At 35.6% G+C, this 27,153-nt stretch overlaps 1 protein-coding gene and 1 pseudogene across 50 annotated transcripts in view; one reads left to right on the forward strand and one right to left on the reverse strand.

Annotated features, from left to right (window-relative positions):
• SLMAP (sarcolemma associated protein) overlaps window positions 1-27,153 on the reverse strand; it is a 142,533-nt gene that overhangs the window by 94,735 nt on the left and 20,645 nt on the right. The gene's annotated exons all lie outside the window — the stretch shown is intronic.
• Window positions 1,741-17,725, forward strand: LOC112913292 (pyruvate dehydrogenase E1 component subunit alpha, mitochondrial-like; annotated as a pseudogene).

Consider the following 27,153-nt stretch of genomic DNA (forward strand, 5'->3'; position numbering starts at 1 on the left):
CCATTAAGGCAAATCATTTACTTGGCACCTGTCCTGGAGAGATTGTGCATCAATAAAATCAAATTACAGAACACCCCTACACTGAGAATAAGTCCAGAGAGCATGAATTAAATACCAAACTCCTGAGAGGCTGCTGAAAAGAATAGTTAGGCACAGTTAGTTGCTTAGAAGGCACTTACAAGTGAGCATGGTGATCTGAATGAAAGGCAAGGAGAAGAGGGAGGTGGAGAAGGAACAGGTATTGCAGTACATTTATATATAGTTAATGCTCAGCCCCAGAAGTAACAAAAATCAAACAAAGGAAGAAGTGGGAAAATGCAAGATAAAGTGAAGCTGTAAGAGAAGGCCTTCCACACTGCACTAAGGAGTTGAGATTTCTTGACAGAAGCCACTACTAAATGATTTGATGCAAATATTGTTTTAGGGAGATTATTCTAACAGCTCTGATAATCTAGCAGCTGTGTGTAGGATGATTTGCAGTGGGAGTAACTAGAAATAGGGAGATCCATGACTTACATATTTTTTACCACCAACAATTTAGTTATTTCTTAGAATACATCATGCATATTATATATGAATTTGTTTGTTTATATATTTTATATATATATTCTTATTTGTATAACCTTCTTGGCTTCCTGACTAGCAAAGAACCACGTTTCAGAGGCTGAAAATTTTAAGTTGTGCCACCAAAGGTGGAAATATAAAGTTTTATCATATACTATAGGAAAACACACAGAAAAGTGGTAAAATGTTCTCTACCAAAATGAAATCTCACATGTGAAACAAGAATAGCTTGTCCACCCAAAGGTCTTGTAAGTGTTATGAATTTGACATGATTTTTTTTTTCATCTCTAAGTGACATTCCAGGCACATTTATTGTACAGTAATGTCTTCTTATGGAGCCAGCTCACCAAAAAGAAAGAGAAAGAAAAAGGGTCATAGAATAACAGCCTCATTTGCCACAAAATAAATCACTGTGATCACATTTGTGGAAAACACTGAACAAGGTCACTCGGTTTAAAGGATGTAGCTTTATATTATTTAATAATGCACACAATAGGCTCAGTCTAAGGACAGTTGACATTAACTTATATAGTACTAAGAGGTAGGGAAGAGTAAGAAACTAAAAAAAAAAAGTTTCCATTAAAGACTGGCAAAATTGGCAAAATATAGGAATGTAGATCTTACTTAGAAATAAAAAAAAAGAAAACTGCCCACACATAAAACACTTTATTTGGCAAACAAATTCAATGGAAATGTTAAAAGATAAAATAGCACATCTACCCCCAAAAAGAACATTCATAGCTTTTTTAAATGCTTAATAAGGTAAAGAAAATAGCCATGATGGCCTTTTCCATCCTTTAGGCACAACCACTCAGGCTGGCATATAAATTTTTTTTAGGATTTTATTTTTAAGTAATCTCTACACCCTACATGGGGTTCAAACAATACCAAGATCAAGAGTCACATGCTCTTTCAACTGAGCAGATGCCCAGCTTATAATTACAGTGTTTAGAGTACCACGGTCTTTAATCATGTCTCTTCATTTTTAGTCATAATTAATTCTTCTGGAGATTTATCTCTTCAAGGTTTTGATAATTCACACATTCAGAGCTGAGTTCTTTAAAAATTATAATAATCCTACTTTGAAAGAGAAATGAAACAAAGTCACTAACTGAGGATTAAATGAATAAATGAAAATAATAACAATGCAACTTATGAACAATCATTTTGACTAAGATGGGAAACAATATGGAGGCTGAAGAAACCCCTTACAGGGTTGAGTATAATGCAGAGGCACTTATTTGTCTGCTGTCACATGACTCAGATGTTCAAACTCAGTCTACTCCCAATATCCTTCACCACTCAATGCTCCTGAGGATGGGTAGGTAATGCCCCAGTTAAGAATTATTCTTTTTTTTTTTAATTTTGAACTGAAATTTAGTATCACATTTAAATTCCACCTCCATTTATGACTTAAACACAGGCCTAAAATTATTTCCCTAGGAAACTTTTAGGGCCAAAGTGAAGTTTACTTTGAAAAGGATCGTTAATTTCTTTCAACACCACGGAATGTAACATGCTTACATTCAGAATTCAGCTATAGAGAAATTTCAACTACAAAGCCAAAGAGTTCACTGTTTAACAGTGTCAAAAGGATACCACATAATATATAATAATCACAAGTTTTTGAGTGCTTACCATGTGCTTGCATAAACTACTTCCCACACATTCTTTTGCTTAATCTTTACAACAATCTTATAAAGATATATGCTTCATTAATTGCTATACTACATACAAATTAGGACTAAAAGAGGTTAAGTAACTCGCCAAAGGACTTCCCAAGCTAGTAACTGGGGAAGATATACATTTTAAACTCTTTGACCTCAACCATTCGGCTAAGTACTTAACGTTTGTCTTGCAATTTCATACCCAGTATCTCTAATATTTCTCCCAACCATCCTGTGATATAAGAGTGCTTTTGATCATTTTATACATCAGCAAATCAAGGCTGACACACAAGCCAAATGACCTATCTATATTCACAACAGAGAAAATAAAACAATAACTAGGGTTTATACCAAATCATCATGAAAGGTAAACTTTTAAAATTTCTTTCAAAAAATGCATTTGCTATCTATTGCCATCTACTTAACAATCCTAATAAACTATGTTTCCTAGCTTTTGTGTCCATGGGTAACTAAAGAGAACAACCATTTGCTTATGCCAGGGACTATACTTAGGCACTTTACATACATTACCTCATCTAAACTTCAGAACAGGGCACTCGGGTGGTTCAGTGGTTGAGCATCTGCCTTTGGCTCAGGTCATGATCCCAGGGTCCTGGGATCAAGTTTTCACAGGGCTCCCCACAGAGAGCCTGCTTCTCCCTCTGCCTATGTCTCTGCCTCTCTCTGAGTCTCTCATGAACAAATAAATAAAACCTTTTAAAAAGATAAAAATAAACTTCAGAACACTTGATGATATAAGCAGTATTGCACATGATCAGATAGGATCAGGAGTTAAATCATATGCAAGGATTATACAGAAAGAACAGCAAACAAGTCGTATTAGACTCCTCATCACCATGGCAAATTCTGTGAAGATGAGGATGAGTGGTATCCCTTTTTCTCAGTGATAGTCCTAGACATTAACAAATGCCTGCTGAATAAATACCAAATAGTATTTTTTAAACATTTATTTGTTTTAGAGAGAGAGAATGCAAGCAAGCTGGGGGAGCAGAGAGAGAGGAGAGAATCTCTGAGACTCTGAACTAAGCACAGAGGCCAACACAGGGCTTAATGTGGGGCTCAATGCGGGACTCAATCTCATGACTGTGAGATCAAGACCTGAGCCAAAACCAAGACTCGGAAGCTCAAATGACTGCCATCCAGGTACCCTAACACCAAATTGTATTTTAAATAAATATTTCATGAGTGTAATATTTACAACCCAAACTCATTCCATCATTTACCCATCAATTCCTGAGCACCTCTGGACAAGAATTCAACCATCAGCCTACCAGTAATAGAATAAATGTGACTATCAGAAGCCACTTAGAGCAAATACAAAACAGTAGTAATAACAAATACTATTACTGCTAATAAATAATACCAATAACCCCATAAGACATCTAGTATGTCACCAATTCCTACAAATTGTGATTCAGAACAATCTGCCTTTCCCTTCTCATTACCATCTTTTTTTTAAAAGATTTTATTTATTTATTCATAGAGACAGAGAGAGAGAGAGAGAGAGAAAGGCAGAGACACAGGCAGAGGGAGAAGCAGGCTCCACACAGGGAGCCCGATGTGGGACTCAACCCTGGGACCATGAGATCATGCCCTGAGCCAAAGACAGATGCTCAACTGCTGAGCCAGCCAGGCGTCCCTCATTACCATCTTTCTAATCTAGGCGCATAACTGTTGCCAAGATGGGTCCACATCCTTCACACTGATGCTAGAATTATTTCCTAAAACACAACCTGATCACTTTATTTCCCTTTCTAAAAGAGCTGTTGATCCTCTATTGTCTTCAAAATCAAATCTAAGAACTGTGACAACTTTCAAAATGCCACCAATCAATCACCCTATCTAGTTTGATCTTCCACTCTTCCTAAAAGGTATCATGCATTCCAGGAGTGCCTGGCTAGCTCAATTGGTAGAGCATGCAAAATTTTTGATCTAAGAGTAGTGAGTTCAAGCAGCCCACTTAGTAAGAAAAAAAAAAAAAAAAGTAATATCCATTCTAGCCTTGCTTAACTACTAGCAATTTGCCATACAAGCCCCAAGCCTCTGTGTGTTTGCTTATGCTGTTCTTGGACCCGAAGAGCCCTTGCTTCCACCTACCCACACTCTTCACATGTTAAAAGCCTCCTTTTCTTGCCGAAGCCCAGTTTAAACACTTAAAAATAAGATTTCTCTCTCAGATAACATTTCTCACTAAATAAACACAGAAATCAGAGACTCAAGGTTTTATTCTAAGTTAAGCAATTCTCACCTTGATGTCCAAATCACATTTGGAATAGCACTATTATCCTATTTTCTCTAATCTATAACATTCACTGCCTGTCATAAAGGTCCCATAGGCACAAGTCATAAATGATTTTCTTAAATGTAGAACAAATACACTAAATAACTCATATGCTACAATGGAAGCTAAAAAGTTTTGATTTAACATAGGATAGGCCAAACTGTATTACATCCAAGGAATAATATGTTATATAAAACAGAACATAAAGATTTGAATTCCACCATTATCACCTTCTAACATACTGTATGATCTTGAGTATTACTTAGTGTTACTTAACCTTTGTGAGCCATCCTTTAGTTATAAAAAGGTAATTATAAAAAACCCCTATTTATAAATTGAGGATAATATCAGTATCTAGCTCAGTGTTTGCTGTAAGGATTAAATTATGCCAAGCATGTAAAACACTAATAAGCACAGTATTTGTACACACTAAACAAATGGCAGCAAAAAAATAAAAAAACATATATACAGACACACACATACATATAACATTATCAACCAGCCAGATCAGCTCTGATAATTATAGATTAATATACATTAAATCATATTTAAGCTAAAACAAATAAACAAATGGCAGCTATTACTATTAAATCCACAAGAAATGCATAAATATGTAGTCATTTTTAATTCCTTCAGTCAAAGGAACTGATGCAAGACTTTATTGGTTAAAGTTCTTAAAAATAAAGTCCTTTGCCAATTAATTAAATAGTAAACAGCTGATAGAGATATAAATAGATCAGTAACAGCTGAACTCTAACACATACAGGTGTTAAAAATAGAATGTCATTGCCCCATTACACGTGAATATTACCATAAATAACCACAACCTGTACACAGAAGGAAAGCAGTTAAACCTTTGTCTCACAGCACAAACTAAAAACATTCTATGAAAAATACAAAACACATATGACAATGTGGATCAGAGAATTCCCTAATGAAAGTTAAATCAAAAGGAAATCATTACTCTCAGGTGATACATACATACACTTAGAAAATGTTACATAGATTAGCAATCTAGAGTTCAATTAACATTGTGAACCAACTTATGAATAAATTAAGCCACAAGATATTTAGCAGATATCATAATTCCATTTCTAAATACAAGCTCTACTATATTCCTGGCCCTGAGTGACAGGGCTGGAAACCCAGTCAAGTTATAGAATAATGCAAACAGAAGGCTGTAACTCACTGAATTCAAAACTCAAAATCTACTTGGCCAACCTTTAAACTATCAGAGCAGAGACAGAGATCTTCCCATTACACCGTCCTGTACTATTTGAATTTTCTGTTTAAAAGAGGTGGGGACATCTGGGTGGCTTAGTCAGTTGAGCATCTGACTTGATTTTGGCTCAAGTCATGATCTGGTCAAGATCTCAGGGCCGTGGGATTGAGCCCCACATCAGACTCTGCACTCATCGGGGAGCCTGCTTAGAATTCTCCCTCTCCAGCTGCCCCCTCCCTGTTTCCTCCCTTCCCCACCCCCGACCTTGCTTTCTCCCTCTCAAGTACATAAAAATCTCTTTTAAAAATTAAATGTAAAAAATAAATAAATTAAAATTAAAATTAAATAAAAAAATAAAAAGAGACACATGTATGGGAAGGGGTAAATAAGCATCTAACTCCAAAACTCTCAAAAGACCTAGAAGCCCAGAGAGATGGGCAATTAACAGAGTGCTCAATATCAGTGTGGCAAAAATTAAAACTAGTGTTATACTTGGCTCTGGCAAGAATGTGGAGAAATAGCAGTCTCATATACTGGGCATGAGAATATAAACTGTTACTATCTCATTGGAAAATGATTCAGCAATACCTATGAAGACTTTTAATGCTTATGTTCTTTGAGAAACTCTACATTCAGAAACTTAACCTATGGGATGCCTGGGTGGCTCAGCAGTTGGGCATCTGCCTTCAGCTCAGGGTGTGACCCCAGAGTTCCGGGATCAAGTCCCACCATTGGGCTCCCTGCATGAAGCCTGCTTCTCCCTCTGCCTGTGTCTCTGCCCCTCTCTCTGTGTCTCTCACAAATAAATTAATAAAATCTTTAAAAAAATCTAATCTATAAAAACACTGAAAAATTCACACACACGTACAATGGCAAATGCATAAGCATGTTCACTATGCAAGGTTAAGAGAAGTTAAAAACTGGAAACAGCTAATGTCTAAACCAAACTACATTATGCTGATCTGATGAAATATCAGACATCACAATCATGATTATCACAATCATCAAAAAATAATGATAGATATTGGTACTTAAAATATATCATCATATACAGTGATCCCTTTTTACAAAAATGATACATATGTTTACAATAAGAATGATATATACTATATAGGTAGATTCAAATGCTACTGCACCATTAGAAAACAAAAATCTAAAAGAATACATATAAAATGTTCATAGTCCTTATATCCACAAAAAGAAATCCTAAATAAACTTTAACATTAAGAAAGATAAAATTTTATTAAATAAGCCTAGCAGGAGTGCCTGGTGGCTCAGTGGGTTAAGTGTCTGCTCAGGACATGATCCCAGAGTCCTGGGATGAAGCATAGCATCAAGTTCCCCGCTGAGCAGGGAATCAGTCTCCCCTGCTCCTGCTTCTTCCTCTCCCACTCCTCCTGTTTGTGTTCTCTTTCTCTCTGTCAAACAAACAAATAAAATCTTTTTAAAATAAATAAATAAGCCTAGTAAATTTTCAATTCCACTATAGTCATTTAGTGGAAGAGAGTGAAAGGAAGATGAAAGGAAGAAAAAAAATAGGGATACACACTTAACTACACGAGAGAAAAACACACAAAAACAGAATCTGCTAGAAAGAAAAGAGGTAAACAATCAAGGGAGATTAAAGAGGAAAGAAGTTCAATAAATTCAAAAGGATTAGTAAACTAGTCATCTTCCACACATGAAAAACAGACTTCAGAGGTAAAATCACTGACTTTTGAACTGAAGAGTTTTTTGCAGCTCACTTCCTTTTTGTTCCTTCGGATTACAGGATTCAATTCTGAATGGAATAGTTTCAGCAGCCCACCAGAATTCTTTCTTTTTTTTAATATTTTTATTTATCTATTCATGAGAGACAGAGAGACAGAGAGAGAGAGAGGCAAAGACATAGGCAGAGGGAGAAGCAGGCTCCATGCAGGGAGCCCAATGTGGGACTTGATCTCAGGACTTGATCCCAGGACCCCGGAATCATGCCCTGAGCCAAAGGCAAATGCTCAACTGCTGAGCCACCTAGGTGTCCCACCACCAGAATTCTTTATCTGAGGTAATTCAAACTAAGGGACTTGGTAAAACTTTGGTCTTCAGGATTTCTGCCCTTAATATAAAAGTGTTATAAAACTGAAAAAGGAAATTAACCTTTTACACAACACAGCACATACAGGAAATGTAATTTGTATAGTACAAGATTTCCTGACAGATTGAGTGTACAATCTGAAAGGAAGGGGTCAAGAGCAATACCAAAGTTTTTAACCCAAGCAATTTAGAAGCATGTAGCTGCCTCTATATGAGCTAGAAGGGCTGAAGGTGGGAGATTTTGTTTCTTCTGTTTGTTTCCCTGTTTTTTTATTTGTTTGTTGCTTTTTTAAAATTGAGATTGAAGAAGGGGCTAGGAGTTTGGCTTTGGACATACTAAATTTGAGGTATCTATTAGACATCAGATGGAAATGTAAAAAAGCAGTTGGATATGAGCTTACAGTTCAGGAAAGAAGTCTGGGCTTGAGATAAAAATTTGGCTGTCATCAGCAAACTCAAAGAGTTTAAAGTAAAGAGACAGCGGATGAAATCACCAAAACAGCAAGAAGACAGACAAGACCAAGAATAGAGCTTTCAAGCAGTCCAAAACTTACAGTCAGGGAGAAAAAGACCAAGCAAAAGAAATTTAAAAGATGGACAGTAAAGTATGAGAAGAACCAAGGGAAAGTGCTGTGTCCCAAAAGCTATGAGAATGATGTTTTCCAAGAATGTGAGAGAAATTAACTACATCAAATAATGCTGAAAAATCAAGTAAGATAATAAACAAAAACTGACCACTGGAAAAGCAACCTGAAAGCCACTGATGACCTTGACAAGAACTATATGAATAGTTCTTGAATGAAAGTGAATGAAAGCTTGACCAGAAAGGGGCACCTTGGTGGCTCAGTAGGTTAGGCATTTGACTCTTGATTTTGGCTTAGGTCATGATCTCAAGGTTGTGAGATTGAGCCCCACATTGGGCTCTGTGCTGGGTGTGGAGCCTGAAGATTCTTTCTCCCCTTCTCTCAAGCCCCTCCCACCACCTCTCTCTGCTTCTCTTTCCCACCTTAAAAAACAAAAAAACAAAAACAAAAACAAAAACAAAATAAAACAGACCAGAATGATTCAAGGGAAAATGAATGAGAGGAATAAAAAACCACACATATAGACAAATCTTTTAAGAAGTTTTGCTCTAGGGGCACCTGGGTGTCTCAAATGGTTAACCTTCAGCTGGTTGCCTTCAGTTCAGATCATAATCTCTGGGTCCTGAGATTAAGCCCCACATCAGGCTCCCTCATTGGTGGGGAGTCTTCTCCCTCTCCCTCTGCCCTTGCCTCTCCCCTCTGCTCATGTGCTTTGTTTATTCTTTCTCTCTCAAATGAATAAAAACTTAAAAAAAAGAGTTTTGCTCTATATGGAAGCAAAGAAATGAGCATTCATAGCCAAGAAAACCATCAACGAAAAAGGCAACCTACTGAATGAGAGAAAATATTTGCAAATCATTTATCTAATAAGGGGTAAATATCCAAAATATATAAAGAACTGATCCAACACAAGAAAAGAAAAAGAAACAAACAAACTAAAAATGGGTATCAATAGACATTTTCCCAAAGATGACATACAGATGTCTAACAGGTACATGAGAAGATGCTCAACATCACTAATCATCATTCGATCAAAACCATAGTAAGGTATCACCTCACACCTGTTGGAATGGCTATTATCAAAAAGACAAGAAATAAAGAATTGGCAAGGATGTAGAGATGTAGAGAAAACAGATCCCCGTACACTGTTGGTGGGAATGTAAACTGGTGCAGCCACTATGGAAAATGGTATGGAGGTTCCTCAAAAAAACTAAAAATAGAACATATCATCTAAGAATTCCACTTTTGAGTACTTACCTGAGGAAAACAAAAACACTAACTCAAAAAGATATATGTACTCCCATATTCATTGCAGCATTATTTATAATAGCCAAGATATGGAGACAACCTAAGTGTCCATTGATGGATGAAGGGATAAAGGAAATGTGATTATATATAGGCCTATGTTTATACACACACACACACACACACACACACACCCTTATTCAGCTGTTAGAAGAATGAAATCTTGCCACTGATAACAACATAGATTGCCCTTGAAGGCATTACGCTGAGTGAAATAAATGAGAGAAAGCCAATACCATATGATCTCACATACATGTGGGATCTAAAAACAAACAAAAAAGTTCATAGCTACAGAGAACAGACTGGTGGTGCTAGAAGTAGGGGTTGGGGGTTAGGAGAAATGGGTAAAGCATGGCAAAAGATACAAAATGTTGGTTATAAAGTAAATAAATTGCCACAGGGATGTAATAAATATATAGCTCCCGTGACGGGTTAATAATACTGAATTGCACTTGTGAAAGTTGCTATAAGAGTAGATCTTAAAAGTTAAAAGTTCTCATCACATGAAAAAAATTCTGTAACTGTGTATAGTGGATGTTAACTAGATTTATTGTGGTGATCATTTTCCAATATATACAAATACTGACTCATTGTATTGTATACCTGAAACTAATGTGTTGTATATCAATTATACCTCAAGAAAAATTTTTATTAAAAAAAATGAACAGTAGCTAGAAGGGAAAGTGAAGATCAAGATAATTTTTTCTTTAAATAAGAGAAAAATCACAATTTCATATACTACAAAAATAACCCAGTAGAAAAGAAGGGCACTTAGAAGGGCACTCTGAGGATTCAGAAGTGGTTTCCTAAAGGAGCTGTCCATGCTGAGTCATGAAGGCTCAGTAGGAGTGAGTCAAGATGAGTAGAGAGGGGACTGAAACAGAATGAGCAAAGAGAGGTAAGAAATAATATGAGGTGGGGGTAAGGGGAAACTGAGGAGGGGTCTGGCATGTGAAGTACAGAACTGCAGCTTGAGAGGTAAGCAGTCGCCAAGCCTTTTAAGACATCTAGCAGGACAATCTTTATTGTACAGGGACTTGCCACTACAGGGTTAAGGCAGAAAAGTACTGAGATCAAACTGACACAGCACATGGGGAGGGAATGGCTTGAGGGGTACTAAACTGAAGGCAGGGAGACCAGTTATGAGGCTACTAAAAAATAAAGAAATAACAAGGTTCTAAACTAGGGCAGTATTAGTAGTGAAAGGGGTTTAGTGATGGATCTATGCACTCAGTGTTGAAGGCAATGGGTTTACTGGGCAGATGATAATGCCATTATCTATATTTCAAAATACTGGTGGGGGGGCGAATGATTCATTTCAGTTTGGGGAATATTGCTTTTGGAATCTCTATTCAACATCCAAGTGAGTAAATGTAAGCAGGCAGAGAATAGAAAACCTGGACCTTTGGGCTCAAGATACCTGAAAGGCATCAGCATTTGAATGGTTATTAAAATTATTGTGATGTATGAGATGATCCAAAAGTAATAATTACACAGAAAACAATGACTGAACTTTTAGGAATACTAGCATTTAAGGATAAATTAGTGAAGAAAATGCTTGAAGGAATATCAGGTCGGAAAAGTATAAGAAAAATCAGGGAAAGAAACGTTCAACAGACCAGAAAAATAGCCAAGTACTAATTAATACATGTCCCAGCGTAAAAAGAGATGCTGTAAGTGACCTGAATAAGCTGGCAGACATCAGAGATCAAGAAAAGTCAAATAAAGTAACAATCTGAACTTTCCGATTCTGTTCCATTAATTTTTCAAAAATTATAGAACCTAAAGGGCCCTCTCTTCCTGAGATCCTTAAGTAGTCAAGCCAATTTGAGTGGAAACACCTAAAGAGACTAAACACAGTTATATCACTACCTTACAGGAAGAGATCATTTCCAGTTTTAGTAGAAGAATATTTGTTGCTCTACATACAGAAAACTGGCAATATATTTCTTTTTTTATTTTTTTAAAGATTTATTTATTTATTCAGTCAGAGAGAGCGAGAGAGAGGCAGAGACACAGGCAGAGGGAGAAGCAGGCTCCATGCAGGAAGCTCGATGTGGGATTCCATCCCGGGTCTCCAGGATCACACCCGGGGCTGCAGGCGGCGCTAAACCGCTGCGCCACCAGGGCTGCCCAATATATTTCTTAATAAACCAAAATCACTGACAAGCATAATAAAATAAGAATTTTGCTTTTTATCATTCCTAACTTCTTGATTATTACACATTACCTATGACTTCACATAAGCTCAACTAACAATATAAAAATCTTACAGTCTTATACATCAAGGAAAAGTATTTATAAGTACAGATGATGTAGAAACCTATAATGTTAGTAATTAGGGAAATATATTATCAGTGCAATAAAAACTTATCAGAAATAGAATTTTTGATGTTGGAAGAAAAAAGATAAAAGACACAGGAGGAAAATAAATAGAACAAGGATCAATTTCCATTTCTTGATTTTATCACTTTTAGGCAGACAATTCATCAGACTAAAAAAGCACTTATTGTTGGATAACTGTACTGCAATGTACTAACTGGTAGTGACACAAGTGTTTGGTTCCACCCATACAGAAGAACTCCAAAAGGAACTTAAAAAAAAAAAAATCAACAGGAAGCATATTTTCATATGAGTGCCTAAAGCAAAATCAGCAAAATATAGAAAGAATGTGACAGATTTACTCCAAATGGGAAAGTTAATAGCATTTTTTCTTGGAACGGGGTGGATTCCCAAGGTGTGAATCATTGGATTAAAGAACACCTGGATCCAGGATTTACCCAAAGCTATAAAAGCAGGATTGAGACTATAGCAGAGCAAACATGCGCTCTCTGGGCCAGAAAAAAAAAAGCTGCATTGGGTTAGTGTCTCAGGAGTTTGGATGAGTCACAAACACAGAGTGGAGAGGAAAGCACAACCAGACTCTCCTTCAGCACATGGGGAAAATTTGCAGCTGTTTTCTTATCTTTTGATTCATTCCCTCCCTTAGTAATTTACTATTAAAAACTTTTAATTATATTCAAGGAAGCTAAAATAAAAGTTAACTCAGAATCTTACTATTCCAAAGATCTGGACAGGCTTTTGCCACATTGCTTTGCACATGAACTAGGTCAACATATAAAGAAATCAATATCACTACCAGAATCTTTCTAGCACTATGAATTTTGCTAACCTACTATAACCAATATATAAAACCTTTATTTCTGTGATCACTAGGCAAGAATGAATGTTTATTTGCTAAGTATATTTTTCTAGAAAGAATGGACTGCTTGTTTCAAAAACACAGAAACTATGTAACTATTCAACAGAAGAATGATTTAAAAAATTACAAGGCATTCATGAATATTATACATCCTTAAAAAAATATTTGTGGGACTATGGCCCAGTGTAGAGAAGGACATCATCACCACCACTGCAGCTACCACCACGGCCTGAAATCAAGAAGATGCTCTAAGATGCACTCTAAGGGGACAATACTCACCATTTCCTGCCTGTCACAGCTAGCAGAGTGCTTGCTATTGGCATATCCTGTAACTTTATAAATGATGCTACATTTGAAATCAAGAAACATGACCTTCATAAGTTATAAGAGGGCCCTCGTATCACAACAGTGCTCAGCAGGGAAGAAGGACTCAAATAGTACAAAATAATACACACTGTTTGCCAAGAGCATTAACAACATTATTCCTGTTTTTATGTCACTTGTGAAATGTCAGGAAGGTAGTGGGGAACTTGAGATTGGATAAATATGGATCATCTATCTCATCTAGGCCTACTGGGCTTACTGCTTTAGCTTTACTTGTGGACCTTCTGTCCCAGAAATTTGTAGAGTTTACAAAACAAAGAGAAGGTTATACTAAAGAAAAGGAAGGATCAATGCATATGTACACCAAAAACTGTACTGGGGCAATGGCATTGTCAGAGCTCTAGTTCCCCTGGGTGCTGGTATTGGTCTGGCCTATAAATACAACGGAAAAGAGGAGTTCTCCCCAACTTTATATTTGAAAATTACAATATGGCAGTTTTGTGGAAATCACCATTTATTTTCATCTGTGAGAATAACTGCTATGAAATGGGAGCATCTGCTGAGAGAGCAGCAGCCAGCACTGATTACTACAAGAGAGACAATTTTATTCCTGGGCTAAAAGCAGATGGAATGTATGTTCTATGTGTCCAGGAAGCAACAAAGATTGCAGCTGCCTATTATAGATCTGTAAAGAGGGCCATGCTGATGGAGCTGCAGACTCACCAATATCAAGGACACAGTGTGAGTGATCCTGGAGTCAGTTATCATACACAAGAAGAAATTCAAGAAGAGAGCACTTCTCAAAGATAGAATAGTAGACAGCAATACTCTCAGTGTTGAGGAATTAAATAAAACTGAGGTTATTAGCAAAGAAATTGAGAATACAGTCCAGTTTGTAGCACTGATTTTGAACCAATATTGGAAGAATTAAGCCATCATATCTACAGCTACAATTCACCTTTTAAAGGAGTATTTATTTATTTGAGAGAGAGAGAGAGTGAGCATGCGTGTGTGCACACAAGTGGCGGAAGGAGCAAAGAGAGAGGGAAAGAGAAAATCTCAAACAGACTCTACACAGAGTCTGGAACCGGGCTCAGGGCTGGATCTCACAACCTTGAGATCCTGACCTGGGGATCCCTGGGTGGCTCAGCGGTTTGACGCCTGCCTTCGGCCCAGGGTGTGATCCTGGAGTCCCGGGATCGAGTCCCACGTCAGGCTTCCTGCATGGAGCCTGCTTCTCCTCTGTCTGTGTCTCTGCGCCTCTCTCTCTCTCTCTCTCTCTCTCTCTGTCTCTCATGAATAAATAAATAAAATCTTAAAAAAAAAAAAAAAAAGAGAGATCATGACCTGTGCCAAAACCAAAAGTCAGATGCTTAACCAACTGAGCCACCCAGGCGCCCCAACAATACACCTTATAAAGTTTATGGTAAATCAGTGAATCAAGTTTAAGTGGATCATTTAAAGGAAGACTGTAAATTTATTATTATGCCTTCAATGGAACATTCATGGTCAACTTTTAAAATTTTGTCATCTCAACTTTAAAAGGAATAAAACTCATAAAACAAAACTTTTGTGAATGTTTATGCCATGCCATAAAATTAAGTTTAAAATTTGGGGGGAAAATGTAATGGGTTCCGAAGGTCCAGTGGTGCAGTGGAAGTACAACTTCTTTCCTATGTCCCACAGTTTCCCAATTTCCCTCCATAGAAGAAAACACGTTATCAGTCTCTTCTATATTAAAACATGGATTTTTAACTGAAACAAACCAACAAACACAAAAACATAGCTCAAATGTCTAAAGGAAAAGTTCACAAATTCTTACATTCAAGAAGAGAAATATAAAAGGAGAAATATAAACACTATGTAATTAACATGAGCCAAGTAGCAAGTTACAAAAGTACACACCTGGGTAATTTACAGGCATTGAGTTAAATCTCAGGGAAGACAGAATAAGATACTTGACATGTAAGATACTCTCTCATATCTGTACTGAGACAAACAACTCAACCTAAAATAAAATCTAATCCCTAAGGCAAAAAGAACTCTCCTCCCTTCGTCAATGAGTCACAAAGCTGTCTTGAACTGATTTTGTCTATCAAAGCAGAAGACACAGCACTTTTCCTCTGCTATGGGAATTATCTAGGTATGTTTTTTAAACAAAAGTTATTATAATTAGAGGTAAATATCCTCTAATATCTGTTTTAGGTAACAAACTGTATCCCTTAATTGTGGAAGTCAAACTCTTGCCTTTTGCTTCCTGGCAATGTTACTCAACTAATTTGTTCTCTAACACAGAAATAATGACCCCTGTAGTGGGCTGCCTACTATACAGCTAGAATCCTGCAGAGAAGGGGAGAGCTTTTAAGGATCTAAGAATAAATGTATTAAAATACAACTTTCATTCTTATCCCCAGTAGGGAAAAATGTAATCATCATCATTATGACTGCCATTAGAAACTGAGATACCATACAGTGACTTGCTCACAGACAAAAATTTCCAAAGCAATGGAATAGCTGAGTCACTATTCAACTGAAGACTTAATTAAGTATCTCATATAGTCAGTGAAGGAAGATGATATAATATTATAAAAGTCATCTATTTCTGTGTTCGGAGTTCCAAAATGAATTAACATGGCTGCTGACTCTGAAAATTATTTTCACATACTTGGATTTATCTCTTAAAGCATTTGGATACATTCTTTTTCAGGGATTAAATAACATCTATGCATCAATCGAGTCACACGATATATAGGTCATGGTCTAACAACTTCCAGCTGCTTTTGTGTTGTAACATTAACTTTTCCTAGAACGGACTAGTCAATTGGGTTATAACATTCCCTTGGGCTTTAAGCCATTTCCTAAATTTAAAATTGAAACATCAGTTGAAGAAAAACAGGTACAACATAACAACCTATACAACTTAATTACAAATATATTAAGTTGCATACATTAGCTTCAGAACAAAAAGTCAGAAAAAAACTATAAAATCAAATGAGATTTTCACTGCTAAAAAGATCTATAAAATACCCTCAACAATGAGATTAATTTAGGGGCCCAAAGAAGCTGCTTGTACTGACACAGGACATTTAAATAAAGCTGAGGTAAGGGAACAGGGACTTCAAAATATTCAATTTCACAAATCAAAAGCCTCCACAATATCAAAAATATCTAAATAAAAAAAGTTATCAAATGATAGGCAAATTTAAGAAGCACTCACTTGACTAAAATATTATTAGAAAGAATGACTGCATTAGAAAGAATCCTATACCAGTAAAAATCGTTAGCATTTATTGAGTCCTTACTATGTGCCAGACTCTCTCTCTCTCTCTCTCTCTCTCTCTCTTTTTTTTTTTTTTAAGATTTTACCTATCCATTCATGAGAGACATGGGGGGGGGGGGGTGCAGAGAGCCTGATGCGGGACTCGATCCCTTAACCCCAGGATCAGGCCCTGAGCTGAAAGGCAGACGCTTAACTGCTGAGCCACCCAGGTGTCCCCAGACTCTCTTTTAAAGTCCTTTACATGCATTATCAACTCATTTAATTCTCACAACCCCCCAGAAGGTATTATTATTATTATCCTTACTTTATAAACAAGAAACCTCAGGCACAAAGAGGTTAAATTACTTGCCAGAAGTCACCAAGTGAATAGGAAGAAGAACCAGAACATGAATCCACACCATGATCTCTTCAACTGTAGTCTCTAACTCTCCTCTCTCACCTCCCAACTCTTAACCACTCTGCACACTGGCTTTTTAATTTTAGCCCAACTCCTCATTTTGAAGATGAGGAAACTGTGTCCCCCAACGAAGAGAGAAAATTCACTCAAGGCTCAAAACCTTTTTTTTTTTCAAGTAATCTGCCTACCCAAAGTGGGGCTCAAACTCACAACCCCAAGATCAATTTTTACCATATTTGGTTTTTTTAAATTAATTTGTTTTTTTTAATATAAAGTACTTATTGTTGAAGGCAGGAGAGTACAATAAAGTACAGAAGAAAATTTAATTCACTACTCCTAGCTTCCAAGAATAACCACTATCAACAGTTTAACATACTTCTTTATATGCATTGTAAGACCAATACTGCTTCTCTGCCCCATATTTTCAAAGAAGTTTAGAGACATAACTTTATATACAGTTGTAAATGTATTTGCTTTTTTCACTTACATCATCATTTTTCATGGCATTAAATATTTTTTGAAAATATGACTAAATAGCAAATGACATTTCATAAATTTCATTAATTTAAACCAAACATGGTAAATTTTTACAATTAATCCTGTGATGAAACTGTTATACTAAATCTTTATGCAAAATCTCTGATAATATTCTTAGATTAAATCCCTAAAAGTGACATTACTAAAGTTAAGGAGTATGACAACATCTAACATGTATGTGGTTAACACTATTGCCAAATTGTTTAAGCCCTTTGAAGATACTTGCTTGTTTGATCCTTGTAACAGAGAGAGCAATGGACCCAATTAGAGAGGGAATGAATGCCCACAGAGAACAAGTAACCTGCCCAAAATCATACAGCTAGAAAGTGACAGCCAGGATTCACAAGTACTCAGGCTCCAGGATCCGTGCTCTTAATCATTATCCTAGCCTATTTTACTTCCATACTTTTTCAATATGATCAAGTCTCCTAGAAACCTACTACAAATGTACAAAAATCCTCTGAGGAACCTGTAGTTTCAGTAAGCATCCCAGGGGATGCTAAAATCTAAAACCCACTATCCTTATCTAAATATTTTATTTTATTTATTTATTTTATTTATGTTTTAATTTAATTAAATTTAATTTAAAGTAGGGTCCATGCCCAGCATGGAGCCCAACACAGGGCTTGAACCCATGACTCAGATCAAGACCTGAGCTGAGATCAAGAGTTGAACATTTAACAAACTGAACCACCCAGGTGCTCCAATCTAAAAATTTTAGAAAAGAATATTTAATAAACCCTTCTCATAAAACCTTTGATAGTTATGTGGATGAAAGAGTCAAGTAAAAGAGTACTAAAAAATGATTAAAATAAATCTTCATGACCTTGGATTAGGCAATCATATTTCAAATATGACATCAAAAGCACAAGTTACAACATAAATGAAGAATTTTTAAGATTAAAAATTACTTCAAAAATAAAAAATAGGTAAGTTGAACTTCATCAAAATTAAAAACTTTTGTACCATAAAAGATACCCTGAGGACAAATATTATATTATTCCGCTTACATGAGGCACCTAGAATAGGCAAATTCATAAAGTCACAAAGTAGAAATAACAGTTATCAGGGGCTGGGGGGGATGAAGAAGGGGAGTTATTTTTTAATAGGCACAGAGTTTCTGTCTGGGATGATGGAAAAGTTCTGGAAATGAATAAAGGTGATGGTTGCATAACATTGTGAATGTATTTAATATCATTAAACTGTACACTTAAAATGCTAAAAAAAATACTAAATTTTATGTATATTTTACTGTAATAACAAAAAAAAAGGCACCATCAAAACAATCTATAGAATCGAAAAAATATTTACAAATCATTCAACTGATAAGGGAATTATATCCAGAATATACAACTCAGCAATAAAAACATAATTTTTTAAATGGGAAAAGGATATGAACATTTCTCCAAAAAAAATATACGAATAGCCAGGACAAACATGAAAAGATGCTCACAATATTATTAATTAGGGAAATGCAAATCAAAATCACAGTGTGCTATCGCTTCATTCTAGATGGCTATAATAAAAAAGACCGTAACAGGGGCACCTGGGTGGCTGTTGGTTAGGCATCTGTCTTTGGCTCAGGTCATGATCCCAGGGTACTGGGATCAAGCCTTATATCAGGCTCCCTGCTCAGCAGGGAGTCTGCTTCTCCTTCTGCCCCTACCCCTGCTCCTCTCCCTCTCTCTATCTCAAAAGAATAAATTTTTTAAAAATCTTTTTTAAAAAAAAGGCAGTAATAAGTGTTGACTAAGAAATAGAGAAATTGAACCTTCACGCACTGCTGGTGGAAATGCAAAACAGTAAAGCCACTTTGGAAAACAGTTTGGTGGTTTCTTAATATGTTAAATATGGAGTTACAATATGACCAGCAATTCTATTCCTAGGTATATAACCAAGAGAATTAAAAACATATGTCCACACACTTGTACATGTATATATTCACAGCAGTATTACTCATAATCACCAAAAAGCAGAAACAACCCTAATGTCCATCAACTGGGTATGTGGTAAATGTAATAAATGAAATGTGGTATATCCCTACAAAGAATATTATTTGGCAATAAAACATATAAAGTATGGATACGTGCCACAACATGGACAAACCTTGAAAACACTACGCTGACTGAAAGAAGCCAGGTATGAAAGCTCATGTTACATGATTCCATTTATATGAAGTATGTACCAGATAGGCAAATCTACAGAGGCAGAAAATAGATTAATGATCGCCAGAGGCTAGGAGAGGAAGAAATGAAGACTGATTACTAAATGGGTACAGAGTTTCTTTGAAGGGCAATAAAAATGTTCTGGCAATAAATAGTGGTTATAGCTGTACAATTTTGTGAGTACACTAAAAAATCACTGAAGTGTACACTTTAAATAATTAAAAATGAACTAAAAATGTGATTGTAAAATTCATGATAAATATATAAATTTTGAAATAAAGTTCTCAGAAGTAATCATTTAAGACTGTAAGTATGTGGGGGCACTGGGTGGCTCAGTGGTGGAGCATCTATCTTTGGGCTCAGGACATGATCCCGGGATCCTGGGATCGAGTCCCACGTCAGTATCCCTCCAGGGATCCTGCTTCTCCCTCTGCCTATGTCTCTGCCTCTCTCTGTGTCTCTCTCATGAATAAATAAATAAAATCTAAAAAAAAAAAAAAAAAAAAAGACTGTTAAGTATGTGAATTTTGAGAGAATTAGTGAGGGAATTGAAAGGATAAAGACAAAGACTTTCTGGGAACTACAGACAATGGAAATAAAGACAAAAATATCAAAACTATGGAAATAAAGACAGAAATATCAAAACTATCAAAAAGTTAAGAACCAGAAAAGTACAACATCATACAAACAAAAGCTTTACAAGTTCTATTAATCATATTGAAGGAGATGTCTGACTCTTGGTTTTGACTCAGGTCATGATCTCAGGGTCCTGAAATTAAGCCCTAAGTAGAGCTCCAAACTTAGCATTGAGTCTGCCTGAGATTTTCTCTCCCTCTCCCTCTCCTGCTCATTATAAATTTTTTTTAAAAAATCATATTGAAGACAAAAAAGTGAGTTTCAGAGTAGAAAGAAAAGAAAAAAAAACCCACCAAAACAAAATCACTCAATGACTCATCTAAGCAGTTCCCTGATGACTTTAAAAAATAATTTAAGGTTCACCTGTTAGTGAAGAGGAGGTCAAGAAGATACATATATGACACATATTTATAAAATTAAAGGAGATATGTACAGATTTCACCAAATGCAGAACACTAGTATTGATGGCAAAACTCAAATTTAATCAGAATACTTTGGGGCCATACAATCGCATTGCTTTTACACACAGATTTATAGGACAGGATGAACTGAACTATGTTGCATTCCCTGTCGATAAATTAGAAGCACTCCCATTTATCCTAAATAGGCTAACTTGACAGTGAAAGATGGATGATGGTACCTGCATGCTAGAATGTCCATTTCATGGAGGCAGGGACTTTGTTTTGTTTAGAATAGCACTTAGCACAAAGGAAGTGCTCAATAATGGTGGCTGAATGAATCAACAGGACTTTGAAATTTGTAGAATACTTTGCATATGTTTTAGGAATTTACACCTAGGTTAGGGAATTCTATACATCTAGAAATGGAATTGTAATGGATGAAAAGCCGGAAATACATGCAATGTAAAACTAGAGTTTCAGGAAGGAAAGAATTTCTCTTTAAATACCACACTGACTGGAGGCAGATAAGAAGCCTATATAACTTGCTTATGTTGTTAAATGTTTTTGTTTTTGTTTTTGTTGTTGTTGTTAAATGTTTAAACATAGTCATAAATTTCCTTTAATTTTTACCTCATCAGTATGATGGAATATACAAATGGCTCTATATACTTCTAAGGAATTAATTTTTACCATTATTTAAATGGTAAAAATAACAATAAACACTCTGAATTCACCAGTCAAGTAAGAGGAACACATGATACAGAAAATAAAATCCCCTAAAGACAAAAGATATGATTTAAGTAAAATACAATAGACAAAATCAGTACCTACAAGACCTAAGAAGAAAATATAACTTAACTGCTAAAACCTATTCAGTACTAACTAAACCTAGAACAATGAGTACAGAAGAAAGACAAAGTTCCCCCCCTTAAAGGAATTAATTCAAAATAGACAAGAAGAAAAATAATAATGTCATAACAGAGATGAGGACAATTTCTAAGAATGACCAATTCAGCTAATTTACTTATAAGCTTATATGGAGAATAAAATAAGCCACAACCTATTGTAAAGCATTAGTGCTTTATAGAAATTTTCTAGGCTTGCCACATAAATACTAAAATCAATACCCACAAAAGGTATTTCATATAAAAATCACTAGCAAGTTTGCATGTAAATATTTAATTAACACAATTATGACAAAACTTTGTTTCTTAAATCAAAGTACTCCATTGTTAAAATGACAAATGTCATTAGTTTACTTCACTTTTCTTTTTAAACAAGACACCTGCAGGCAACAGATATGCAATTAAAGCTGTAGTTTAAGTTCAAGCAATTCCCTCTGAAAACATCAAAAAAGATATCCCACTAAAAAGTCCTATTATACTTCTCACATTTGAATATTATTTTGGATTTACCTCAATTAAGTACTTTATTTACAATCTAAAATATCAAGCAAAATTTGAGATGAAATGTCTTTAGAGAGTTTCAACTCCAAAGTTTAGTAAAGAACATAAATTGGTTTAACTAAAATTACAATTTTTGAGTACTTAATCTGACCAAATGCTATGTTTGGAGTTTTCTGTTGATAAAAGAGTTTATTTGATAGTTTTCTGAAAATAATGCAATGAACTTTTAAATAGCCATAACTTAGAAAATTAATCATACCTTAACTTTTATTTCGCTCTCAAACTGTTTTTCAAGACCCTGAGAAATTTACACTCAGTTTCAGGAGTGTTATCTTAGTAGCAGAGCCGGATTTACAACAAGGAAGTGACAGTGCAGGTTCTGGGTTTTGACATACATGCTTTACAAGAGAAAACATTGTGCAAGTAAAAGAGTATGAAGGTTTAGAACTACAACACATGCTAAATAAAATGGTACTTTTTTTTAAATTTTTATTTATTTATGATAGTCACAGAGAGAGAGAGAGAGGCAGAGACATAGGCAGAGGGAGAAGCAGGCTCCATGCACCGGGAGCCCAACGTGGGATTCGATCCCGGGTCTCCAGGATCGCGCCCTGGGCCAAAGGCAGGCGCCAAACCGCTGCACCACCCAGGGATCCCTAAAATGGTACTTTTTAAAAGTAAGACTGCTGCTATAAACTTACACTGAGCCAAAACTCACAAAAAGGCCATTCCTAAGTCATCTCCTACCTCCCCACTCAAAATAAATTTTTCCATCCTATAACTCCTATAAAGTATATTTTTAAAATACATTTCTGTATATCTTTATTATCTTTACATTTATGGATAAAACTCTCTGACACTGAAAATATTTCATTTGACCCCTTTGCTCCAGAGTAACTTAATTATGTTTTTCTATTAAACTTAGAGTGAATTTTAAATATTTCTCCTATATTCAAAATTAGCTACTTAGTTTATAACTACCTAGTTTCTAAAAACATTTCCACATACATGATCTCATTTTATGTAGTATAAATCCAGAGGAATTATTAGTCTTACACGTTTAATAATTGCTTGATATCTTCATTTCTATTTAATGTTGAAACTATGCTTTAAAAGTCACATGTTGGAAAAAATAAATAAAAGTCACATGTTGGGATATGGGGTGGCTCAGTTGGTTTAGAGACCAACTCTTGATTTCAGCTCAGGCCATGATGTCAGGGTCGTGAGATGGAGCCCCATATCCGACTCCACCCTGGGCATGGATCCTGCTTAAGATTCTTTCTCCCTTTGCCCTCTTTCTCTTGCTCTCTCCCAGTCTCTCTCTCTCAAAAAAAAAAAAAAAAAAAAAAAAAGATTCTTTCTCCTTTTGTCCCTCCCCTTACCTCTTCCCCACACCTGCATGTGTGCTCTCTTAAAAAAAAAAAGTCACATATTCAGCATCTACCACAAAAACAAGAATGTGAAATTGAAAAACTATTATAAAATTATATGAATGGGAAATAAGTGACCTGAGTGACCTGGGTAGCTCAATCGGTTGAGTGTACAACTCTTGGTTTCAGCTCAGGTCATGACCTCAGGGTTGTGAGACTGAGCCTCACATTGGGCTCCATACTCAATAGGGAGTCAGCATGGGATTCTCTCCCTCTGCCCCTTTCTCACTAAATAAATAAATAAATGATTTTAAAAAGAGAAAAGAAATGAAGTGACCAAAGTAACATAAAATTAAGTAACAGAATTTGATAAATCATAAAATGTACCTCTCACTATTAAAATATTCAGATTTCATCAGTGTTTCATTTTTTTAAAATCTTGGTTTATAAGCTCCTATAACCATTCTTTAGTAGTTAAAAGAATAGTTCATCAGGGTAGATACAAAAACATTTAACCCTTTTGTTGAATACTATAGGATTTATGCTAAGAATTTAATTTTGGCTAAATATAAAATAACTATCTATCATCCCCAAATTAAGCAGTCCTTGAGTATCTCTCATTCATATATTTTGGACATAGTAAGATCTGGATATATATTCAGCTACACACACACAGACACACACACATACTTTGCAGATCAAGACTTTTTTTGCACCAAGAGAAATGCAAAGATAAATTCCTAGCTTTAAAAATTAAGAATATCAAAAAAGTATTAGAGAATATCATCTATGCTACTGAATTTCTTTTTTTTTTTTAAGATTTTATTATTTATTCATGAGAATACACAGAGAGGAGACAAGAGAGAGAGGCAGAGGCACAGGCGGAGGGAGAAGCAGGCTCCATGCAGGGAGCCTGACGTGGCACTCGATCCAGGGTCTCCAGGGTCACACCCTGGGCTGAAGGCAGGCGCTAAACCGCTGAGCCACCCGGGATGCCCTATGCTACTGAATTTCTAATGTATGCATTACAACATTTTAGCATTCCTATACATTTTTGACATCTGTGATTCATGTCCCATTTGCACAAATTGTATTTAACTCAATAAGATCTCAACTTACATCTATTGAAAAATTAATCTGGAGAGGAAATGTCTAACCTATAAGGCTTTTCTCATTCCACATCACCTGCCCCAACCATGTAGGGAACCACTGTAGTCTCCTCAGAATTAGCAACAACTAAAACTGGAGGAAAAAAAAATATCATGGAAGTGTACATGATACACCTATCTTTTACATGGAAATGTTCTCAATTACTCTCTGTATCCTTATTCAAGCACTTTAAGGGCTATAACATTCACTAATTTATAGCCCTTTACCCAAGGCCAATAAGTTTCTATACTCACTACTCCACTCAACAGCCTAGCTTTTACTACTTTCACTCCTTATAAAGTGACATTTGAGTGTTATTAACAATTTTCTTTTGAAAACCTTCCCTTGCCTTGTTCCTCACAAATCTAGTCAGTCTTTGCCGGTCTTCCTATTTCTCTGGTTCTTCTTCCAACTCTATTTTTTTTCCCCCACCAACTGTTCAAATGTTGATCATCCCCAGGGTTTTCTTCTCTAGCCTCTACTTTCCTACAGATGTACAAACTTCCCTGGGAGTATATTTTCTACAGCCTTCATTATTGTGGTTGATGACTCCCAATCTGTCTCCCTCCATGCAGATGATTTCGTTGCACTAAACTCTTGTTTCTAAATGTCCTTTCTACTATATCAGTCTGTCAGGTCTCCTTGACTCTATCTAGGTACAGTTCCAATGTCTTCCACAATATTACTGAGACTGCTGCTTTAAAAACAAAGATCTAACCCTGTGATTCTTTTAAAATTCTTTGGAACTCACCAAAAGCTCTAAAGGATAAAAGCAGTATGACATTAAAATCCTTCATGATTTGATCCTAACCTACCTTTTCTGCCTTTCTCTTTCCCTTCTCCCATATTATGTCAAACGAAATAACTCAAAGTTTCTCAAACAAGGGGCACTTGGCTGACTGAGTTGGAACAGCATGCAACTCCTGATCTCAGGGTAGTGAGTTAAAGCCCCACACTAGACATAGAGACTACTTTTTTAAAAAAGTTTCTCAAACCAGCCACCTACTTTTTTCCTTCATGCTTTTACTCATGCTATTTATTGATGCAGCTTAAAATGTACTTCCCCCTCATTTGCATGCTAAAATCTTGCTCTTCTTTTAAAACTTGTTTTATATGTCACTTCTGGTGACATTGTTCCCTCCTTCATTGCCTTATCAATTGGTGATTCTATCCTCAAGATCTCTACTGCAATTCATTCAAACAGCACCTCTCTTAGCAATTATTTCACTGTATTATAATTACTGTATTAATTCACTGTACACATGTCCACTTATGTAGAATCACTAAAAGCAGGAATCACAACTTGTCATCTCTATCCTATCAGCTTGTAAACATGTCATACAGGAAATGCTTAATAAAGAGATGTTCAACGAGCAAATGCTATGTAATTTATGTCACTCTCTACCTAATGTTTGACATATGAACTCCTATATCCCAGTATTTCATCTGAAAATATGATTAATAGATTCAGTCCGTGACAAAGCAGATAAATAGGCAAGATAGACTGAAGAGATGTTTGGGAAAAAAGCACTTATGACTAAATCCCATAATTCAATGTCAGATGTCAGAAATATTTGCAAAAGATACTAAGTAGTAATCAATGATACAGTCCTGGATCTCTCCAAAAAACAAAACAAAAAAAAAACACTACTTCAAATTATATTTCTTTATGTCTTAACTTTCTCATCTCTAAGAGAATATAAACCATTTACCTTACAGATAAGGGACTAGAAAACAATTTTATTTTTGCTAAAATATATTTTTATAGTTCCCAAAGCTATATAATTTTCACTTTGAGTCAAGAAGTAAGCTGAATGTAGCAAAATGTATGACTGTGCTCAATGATTTCACTGCTTCTTCCTATATGAATATTAATTATACCTCCCTGCTCAATTTCACCACACTTGGCCATATGACTTGCTTTAGGTAATAAAATGTGAATGGAAGTGACATGTGCCTCTTCTGAGCAGAATCTTTAACTATAATTCCATGGTTCTGCATAGCTTTTTCCCTTCTAAACATGTCCCAGACAGGGACTGCTCCTTCAGCCTGAATTTCAGAAAGGAAAACAACTGTGGATGGAGCTGCCATCTACCTAAACATGTAACATGAGCAAAAAATAAGTCACCAAGGTCTTGGGTTATTCATTACTCACAGAATAACTAGCATAAACAAACTGGTACACTGAATTAGGCACTCCTCCTCTATATCATAACATCCAGGTATATGTCACTATAAAAATACTATAGTCAAAGATTTTTATTGTTTTATTCAAACAGATTTATGCTTTCAATAAGTCAGACATTTCTTTTTTCATCTCTAGCACCTAGTAGAGAAAACCAATAAATGTTTGCTGAAGAACTACAAAGGTACCCATTTTATATTTGCCAATAAATGAAGCTACATAGTTACTGAAAATTTTGAACATGTAACACAAAAATAACATTGGAGAAAAGATTGAAGAAATCAAAATAACTTATATTGTAAAAAGCTGAAGAGATTTTGTGGCCATTTGTTACCTGATCTTAGTATAGTAACATTTTTCTTTTTTTTTTTTTTATTTGTGATA

Source organism: Vulpes vulpes, chromosome 9 (assembly GCF_048418805.1).
Source record: "Vulpes vulpes isolate BD-2025 chromosome 9, VulVul3, whole genome shotgun sequence".
Classification (NCBI taxonomy): domain Eukaryota; kingdom Metazoa; phylum Chordata; class Mammalia; order Carnivora; family Canidae; genus Vulpes; species Vulpes vulpes.